We start from the raw sequence: 9,478 nt of genomic DNA, 5'->3' as shown, positions 1-9,478 counted from the left end.
TCTGTGTTGACATCAAGTGACTATGGATCCATGATGAAAGTCCGAAGAAGAGAAGTTCATGAAGGCCGGAGGGGAGGACTAGCTAAGGGAGGTTCAAGTCTCCGCGTTGTTGAGGGACTTGCTTGGTGTTCCGGGCTTCACAGCAGCGGTATGAAAGTGGGGGCGACAACACAGGTGAAGTTCAGAGTCCTACCTCTCAGGGTGAAAACCCAAGGTCTGGCCTTAACTGGTTGTGCCTGGCAATGACCTTGTTGGAGGCATTGTTTTGAGAGCGGGGACTATATTCAGGGTGAAAACCTAAGATCGTTGATCGGGCGACGATGGTGTTCGCGCACTGTTCCCTTCTTGGAGGCGTCGTTTTTGGAGATTCTGTATTTCAGGTGTTGTCTTGGCGGTGGATGTATTGCTGTTGTTAGGCCCGAGATACTGTAGCGGGACTTTTGTTTCTTAGTTTTTTTTTCTTCTTTTTGACTGTGTGCATCCGTAGTGCCATTAGGGTGGTGCGTTGTTGCAGATGCTGGGTGTAATTGGTATCGTTTTGATATTAATATATTCCCTTTATCGAAAAAAAATATTATACTCTTTCTCGGGAACACATCCTATAAGACCATAGCCGATCGAGTCCTTTTTTCAGAAAATACCTCCCGTACGAATAGGAATATCTGCACGTACCACTCCTTGGCTAAGTGGTTCAGCCTTGAACGATGGGTAATGCCCGAGACAGAACCAGCCGGACTTCTTGCCAGCAGAGACGCACAAGTTCCATCCTTTTGGTTGGTAATTAACCAAATCGATCTACTGCTAATCAAAGCAATTTGCAAGCAATCCGTAGCCGATTACTAGCTGCAAGAAAAAGATAAACCAATTCATTTTTCTTCGGTATGTGATCCACTCGTCTATTTATTTTGATCTTCCGCAAGTAAAATCTGCACGTACCAAAACAATTGTAATCATATGCTCGACAGTAATGATTAGTACATATCGCCGTCTCCTACTGCGAATTATGCCTAGCACCCTATTGCTCTAGGTTCGAGCAATTATTATTTATCTCTCTCGTCTACAAAGATAGAGTAAGATTTCTTTAAAAAAAATATGGCATAATATTTGTGAAAAGTGCGTAAAAATAATATTTTCAAATAAAAGTTCTAGGAATAGCTGATAAGGTCATTTAGAAATTAAAACTTACATGAGCTAGCTAGCCGAGTCGGTTTGTAATGAAATAATCAGTGACCTAGCCAAGTGCATTCGTAAAAAAGGTTGTATGGCGGAGTCCGTTTGAAAATAAAAGAGTGGAGTAGATAGCTAGCCGTCTCTTGGCGGACAATAATAGCATGAAGCACGGTTGATAGACTTCCATAACTTCGCATAAAATACCAATAAATATGAACTTAGATGTAAATAAACCTCACGTACTGCTATGGCATCCTGCATAAACTTGGTACTATTTGATGCACTAGTAGAAAAAGAGGCTTTCGTCCCCAAAATATTCAAACCGCGATTAAATGGGTCTTTAATCGCGGTTCGGGAGGCGACCCGCGACCAAAATTCTGGGCCCAGCGGGCTCGGTCGACAGCTGAGGGACGGGAGGGGCTCTAGTTGCGGTTGGCCAGGCCAACCGCGACTAAAGGTCCTCAGGCTTGTCCCGAAGATCTTTAGCCGCGGTTGGCCAGGCCAACCGGGACTAAAGGCCCATCCCTATAAATGCAGCTCAGCACACTTCACTTAGCCATTTGGTGCCACTTCACAATCTTCACAAGGGGGTGGTGGGTTTGTTTTTGGTTCCTCTTATGCACACAAGGTGTTCGATGAAATGCCCGAGAGCATGAAACAAACATAATATGAAGTGTCCGAGCCACACTTGAGCTTTCTCATTTATTTTTTCCTCCTCGATCGTGGTTAGCAACTTGAACCTTTCATGTGTCGTTGATAAGATATGCATGTGTGTAGTTCATTGTTTAATTTCTATTATTTGTAGCTAGTTAGTTTAACAAATGCATGATGGTTAATTATATACTTTATATAATAATAATGCAGATGAATCGGCAATGGATGTACGGTAACCGAATCTTCGGCGAGTTCATTACGGGTTTGAAAGATTTCCTCGTAGTGGCTATTGCGAACAAGCAGGGGGGTTTTGTTATCTGTCCATGTGCTGCCTGTAAGAATCAGAAGGGTTACTCTTCCTCAAGAGATGTTCACATGCACCTGCTTCGGCAGGGTTTCATGCCAAGCTATAATTGTTGGACCAAGCACGGAGAAAGAGTGTTTAGAATGGAAGAAGATGAAGAAGGGGATGATATCATCGATGATAACTATCCTAATCATTTCGGTGATAATTTCATGGAGGATGCTGAAGGTGGGGAAGGTGAAGGGGAAGGTGAAGAAGAGGCATGTGATGAGCCCGCTGATGATCTTGGTCGGACCATTGCTGATGCACGGAGAGGCTAAAAAGGAGAGGAAGAATTTGGATCTCATGTTAGAGGATCACAAAAAGTCGTTGTGCCCAGGATGCGATAATGGTCTGAAAAAGCTGGGCTGCACACTGGATTTGCTAAAATGGAAGGCACAGGAAGTTTCTTACAAAGCAGCAACTCAAAAGTCAAATTCTATTTCCTTACCATTTTGGGTGAGTGTTTCTGTCTTGAGCACATTCTTTTTTGTTTACTCCATGCATGGTATGTCTAATCAATGAGTTATGCATGACTGTGCATGTATCGTGTCCGCAGGTTCCACTGGATTATGCTAATAATTGAATTTCACACCTCCAGATTTCTCATCATGGACTCTCTAAATATGGATCCAAAGCTTTGGGTCAACATGAGAAATATGCTACAAAAGTAATTATTTTCAATCATTTGCGTTCTATATCGATCGGCCTCTTTCGTTCATTTCCTAATATCAAGTAACTAATAACTCCTTGTTCATTTAATTTTCTTTGCCATGTAGGGTTTGGAGACGGTTCTCAGATCAAATGGTCGGTGAATTCCAAAACGAGCTAGAATTTAGAAGGTTAGTTAATGTGGATATTCAGCCACCGGGGACCAATCTATGTGGATACTATGTTTGTGAGTTCATACGGAGATGCACCTCTGAGCGGAAGCCGTTGGATGACAATGTGCGGAGGAATAACTTGCGGAAGAGGCTTAGTCCAGAAGCTCGCTTCCGACCAATTCAAGAGGAACTAGTAGGATTTTTGGTGAGGGAAGTCCTCCATCCTGAAGGAGAACACTATTACGAGGACGAAGAACTTCTGATCCCGTAACTTGTGTATGGAAACTTGTTCGAAGTTGTATATGGTCATCCGAGATTGAGAATATATATATATTGTATATTCCTCTTGAATTCTTCTTGTTTCTAATTTCAAACTTGTTTGAAATTGTACATTCATATGCATGTAATATAGTAGCGTAGAATATGTGTACTGAAACATCTTCAAAATTAAAATAAAACACAAAATAAATAAAACATTACAAATTAAAAAGGAACCAGATTTAGGGGGTGGGGGACTAAAACCCTAAACACGCGGAGGCCTTTAGTCGCGGTTGGCCAGGCGAACCGCGGCTAAAGGTCCTCCGCCCCGACGGACGGCTGGCGCCCACGTGGACGGGCCTTTAGTCGCGGTTCGTAAGCAACCGCGACTAAATGGGGGCATTTAGTCGCGCTTAATTGGTCCCGGTTGCGCAACCGCGACTAATGGCAGTTGCGAACCGGGACTAAAGCCCCTTTTTCTAGCAGTGAGGATCCATCTAATATCGCACGAACAAAGCAATTTGAATCGATTTGTACTTGATAGAATTCCATAGCTTAGCATATAATACCAACAATCATTCCACGAAAATTACACTCAACATAGTGGTATAACATACTTCAAGTCCAAAGGCTCTAACTGTAGTATTTCATTACAAAAGATCATTTACAAAAGCTCTCTGAAACCTCCTTATTATAGTGAGGTTTGCCAAGTAACTTCCTATTCAAACATAGATCTAGAAGAAACAACTCGTCGACTACTCCACGATGATCCCTATTTCGAGTACTACTTGGCTAGTGATACATGCTTAGAAATACTCTATGGTTAGGTTCTGCAGTTTGGCAATTGGTCCCCTCCTATGCTTCATCATTGTTTTCACTAATCCTAATGCAGTTGTTGAATACTTTAGTCCTCATGTGTGACTTCCGCTCCTCGGAGCTCCATACAGAGATCGTTTAGATGTCTTTTTGGGTTTGGATGGACGTTCACGATCTTCTAAGGTCTATCAAGGGGTAAGAATATAGATTGAGTACGGGCATACTCAGCAAACTCAACTATATGGGTGTCTGATGTATAGCTATGGATCAAACGATCCTAGGCATATGCATGTTTTCGAAAACGGTTTTTTAGAAAAGGTAAGAGCATCTCCAGTCGCGTCCTCCAAACCGTCCCCAAAGGGATTTGGGGCGCGCCGGACAAAATAACGTTCCCAGCCGCGTCCCCCAAAACCTCTTTTTGTCCGGCGCGGCCCGATACGGTGTCCGGCGCCCTGAGCCCGTCCTCGCCCCACATGGGACGCTCCGGGCACGCCAGACACAACGAAAAGCGAGACGGGCTCCCACCTGTGGCCGACTATTTCCATAAACTGATGGTTCGCGGCTTTTTTCTCGTCACGCCTTCCCTCCCGCGCCCCCACCCCTCTGCCGCCGCTAGATTTTCCGGCCGTTTTGACGGCTGATCTCTCTGAGAGTCGGCACCGTCGTCGCGGCGGGCACTCTCGCTAGACGTTTCGCCGCCACCGCTTCGCCAGCGCGTCCCGGAACACGGCTTCAAATCTGCCCCACCTCCGCGCACACAAGGTGTTCGACGACTTGCCAGGTAGGCGCGATTGGCCGCTGTTCGTTGCCTCGTCTACCGCAGGGAAATTTTAACCATTGATTTTGCTTCAGACATGGATAGCAATGACGAGATGCTTGTCCGACTGCTGGAGGATGAGCAAGCTGCTGGCGTGTAGTTGACGTGGGAGTTAGAACTCCCTGTGGTGTAACTTCTCTTCAGGTCCCCGGCAACGGCGCCAGAAAAACAGTCTTGATGACGCGTAATGTACACACCCGTTGGGAACCCCAAGAGGAAGGTGTGATGCGTACAACGGAAAGCTTTTCCCTCAGTAAGAAACCAAGGTTATCGAACCAGTAGGAGTCAAGAAGCACGTTGAAGGTTGATGGCGGCGGAGTGTAGTGCGGCGCAACACCAGGGATTCCGGCGCCAACGTGGAACCTGCACAACACAACCAAGATACTTTGCCCCAACTTAACAGTGAGGTTGTCAATCTCACCGGCTTGCTGTAACAAAGGATTAGATGTATAGTGTGGATGCTGATGTTTGCAGAAAACAGTAGAACGAGTACTGCAGTAGATTGTATTCGATGTAAAAGAATGGACCGGGGTCCACAGTTCACTAGTGGTGTCTCTCCCATAAGATAAATAGCATGTTGGGTGAACAAATTACAGTTGGGCAATTGACAAATAAAGATGGCATGACAATGCACATACATGTTATGATGAGTAGTGTGAGATTTAATTGGGCATTACGACAAAGTACATAGACCGCTATCCAGCATGCATCTATGCCTAAAAAGTCCACCTTCAGGTTATCATCCGAACCCCCTCCAGTATTAAGTTGCAAACAACAGACAATTGCATTAAGTATGGTGCGTAATGTAATCAACAAATACATCCTTAGACATAACATTGATGTTTTATCCCTAGTGGCAACAGCACATCCACAACCTTAGAACTTTCTGTCACTGTCCCAGATTTAATGGAGGCATGAACCCACTATCGAGCATAAATACTCCCTCTTGGAGTTACAAGTAACGACTTGGCCAGAGCCTCTACTAATAACGGAGAGCATGCAAGATCATAAATAACACATAGATGATAGATTGATAATCAACATAACATAGCATTCATTATTCATCGGATCCCAACAAACGCAACATGTAGCATTACAAATATATGATCTTGATCATGTTAGGCAGCTCACAAGATCCAACAATGATAGCACAATTAGGAGAAGACGACCATCTAGCTACTGCTATGGACCCATAGTCCAGGGGTGAACTACTCACACATCACTCCGGAGGCGACCATGGCGGTGAAGAGTCCTCTGGGAGATGATTCCCTCTCCGGCAGGGTGCCGGAGGCGATCTCCTGAATCCCCCGAGATGGGATTGGCGGCGGCGGCATCTCTGGAAGGTTTTCCGTATCGTGGCTCTCGATACTGGAACTATTATCGACGAAGGCTTAAGTAGGCGGAAGGGTAGGTCAGGGGGCGACGCGAGGGACCCACACAATAGGGCCGCGCGGCCAGGGCCTGGGCTGCGCCGCCCTAGCATGGCGTCGCCTCGTCACCCCACTTCGTATCTCTCCCGGTGTTCTGGAAGCTTCGTGGAAAAATAAGATCCTGGGAGTTGATTTCGTCCAATTCCGAGAATATTTCCTTACTAGGATATTTGAAACCAAAAACAGCAGAAAACAGCAACTGGCTCTTCGGCATCTCGTTAATAGGTTAGTGCCGGAAAATGCATAAATATGACATAAAGTATGTATAAAACATGTAGGTATTGTCATAAAACAAGCATGGAACATAAGAAATTATCGATACGTTGGAGACGTATCAGCATCCCCAAGCTTAGTTCATACTCGTCCCGAGTAGGTAAACGATAACAAAGATAATTTCTGAAGTGACATGCCATCATAATCTTGATCAATACTATTGTAAGCACATGTAATGAATGCAGCGATCCAAAGCAATGGTAAAGACAATGGTTAAACAATTGAATCATATAGCAAAGACGTTTCATGAATAGTACTTTCAAGACAAGCATCAATAAGTCTTGCATAAGAGTTAACTCATAAAGCAATAAATTCATAGTAAAGGTATTGAAGCAACACAAAGGAAGATTAAGTTTCAGCGGTTGCTTTCAACTTGTAACATGTATATCTCATGGATAGTTGTCAATACAGAGTAATATGATGAATGCAAATATGCAAGTATGTAAGAATCAATGCACAGTTAACACAAGTTTTTGCTTCTTGAGATGGGAGGAAATATGTAGACTGACTCAACATAAAAGTAGAAGAATGGCCCTTCGAAGAGGAAAGCATCGATTGCTATATTTGTGCTAGAGCTTTTATTTTGAAAACAAGAAACAATTTTGTCAACGGTAGTATAAAGCATATGTGTTATGTAAATTATATCCTACAAGTTGCAAGCCTCATGCATAGATTACCAATAGTGCCCGCACCTTGTCCTAATTAGCTCGGATTACCTGGATTATCACTGCAATACATATGTTTTAACCAAGTATCACAAAGGGGTACCTCTATGCCGCCTGTACAAAGGTCTAAGGAGAAAGCTCGCATTAGATTTCTCGCTTTTGATTATTCTCAACTTAGACATCCATACCGGGACAACATAGACAACAGATAATGGACTCCTCTTTAATGCATAAGCATTCAACAACAGATAATATTCTCATAAGAGATTGAGGATTGTTGTCCAAAACTGAAACTTCCACCATGGATAATGGCTTTAGTTAGCGGCCCAATGTTCTTCTCTAACAATATGCATGCTCAAACCATTCAACTCATGGTAAATCGCCCTTACTTCAGACAAGACGAACATGCATAGCAACTCACATGATATTCAACAAAGGGTAGTTGATGGCATCCCCAGGAACATGGTTATCGCACAACGAGCAACTTAATATGAAATAAGATACATAAGTACATATTCAATACCACAATAGTTTTTAGGCTATTTGTCCCATGAGCTATATATTGCAAAGACAAAGAATAGAAATTTAAAGGTAGCACTCAAGCAATTTACTTTGGAATGGCAGAGAAATACCATGTAGTAGGTAGGTATGGTGGACACAAATGGCATAGTTATTGGCTCAAGGATTTGGATGCACGAGAAGTAATCTCTCTCAATACAAGGCTTAGGCTAGCAAGGTTATTTGAAGCAAACACGAGTATGAACCGGTACAACAAAATTCACATAAAAACATATTGCAAGCATTATAAGACTCTACACTGTCTTCCTTGTTGTTCAAACCCTTACTAGAAAGTATCTAGACCTTAGAGAGACCAATCATGCAAACCAAATTTAGCAAGCTCTATGTATTTCTTCACTAATAGGTGCAAAGTATATGATGCAAGAGCTTAAACATGATCCTTATGAGCACAACAATTGCCAAGTATCAAATTATTCAAGACATTTTACCAATTACCACATGTAGCATTTCCCGTTTCCAACCATATAACAATTAACGAAGCAGTTTAACCTTCGCCATGAACATTATGAGTAAAGCCAAGGACATATTTGTCCGTATGCAACAGCGGAGCGTGTCTCTCGCCCACACAATGAATGCTAGGATCCAACTTTATTCAAACAAAACAAAAACAAAAACAAACATACGCTCCAAGTAAAGCACATAAGATGTGACGGAATAAAAATATAGTTTCACTAGAGGAACCTGATAGTGTTGTCGATGAAGAAGGGGATGCCTTGGGCATCCCCAAGCTTAGATGCTTGAGTCTTCTTGAAATATGCAGGGATGAACCACCGGGGCATCCCCAAGCTTAGAGCTTTCACTCTCCTTGATCATATTGTATCATCCTCCTCTCTTGATCCTTGAAAACTTCCTCCACACCAAACTCAAAACAACTCATTAGAGGGTTAGTTCATAATCAAAATTCACATGTTCAGAGGTGACATAATCATTCTTAACACTTCTGGACATTGCACAAATCTACTGAAAGTTAATGGAACAAAGAAATCCATCAAGCATAGCAAAACAGGCAATGTGAAATAAAAGGCAGAATCTGTCAAAACAGAACAGTCCGTAAAGATGAATTTTTAAGAGGCACCAGACTTGCTCAAATGAAAATGCTCAAATTGAATGAAAGTTGCGTACATATCTGAGGATCACTCACGTAAATGGGCAGATTTTTCTGAGTTACCTACAGAGAATTCAACCAAAATTCGTGACAGCAAGAAATCTGTTTCTGCGCAGTAATCCAAATCTAGTATGAACTTTACTATCAAAGACTTTACTTGGCACAACAATGCAACGAAATTAAGATAAGGAGAGGTTTCTACAGTAGTAACAACTTTCAAGACTAAAATATAAAACAAAAGTGCAGAAGTAAAATCATGGGTTGTCTCCCATAAGCGCTTTTCTTTAACGCCTTTCAGCTAGGCGCAGAAAGTGTGTATCAAGTGTTATCAAGAGATGAAGCATCGGCATCATTTTTACAACTTATCCCATTAGGTATCTTAGATGCTCCCTTTTCTATAGTGGTATTGAGAGCTTTATCAATTTTAGGCCTATAATAATTTTTTGGTTTAGGCACCTTAGAGACATACATGAACTTTTGCTCCTTACCCACATAAGCTATCTCTCTAAACTTAATAGATGAAGAAGTTGAACCCAAGGTTCCC

Source organism: Lolium perenne, chromosome 7, assembly GCF_019359855.2.
Source record: "Lolium perenne isolate Kyuss_39 chromosome 7, Kyuss_2.0, whole genome shotgun sequence".
Lineage (NCBI taxonomy): Eukaryota > Viridiplantae > Streptophyta > Magnoliopsida > Poales > Poaceae > Lolium > Lolium perenne.
This window is presented reverse-complemented; position numbering follows the sequence as displayed.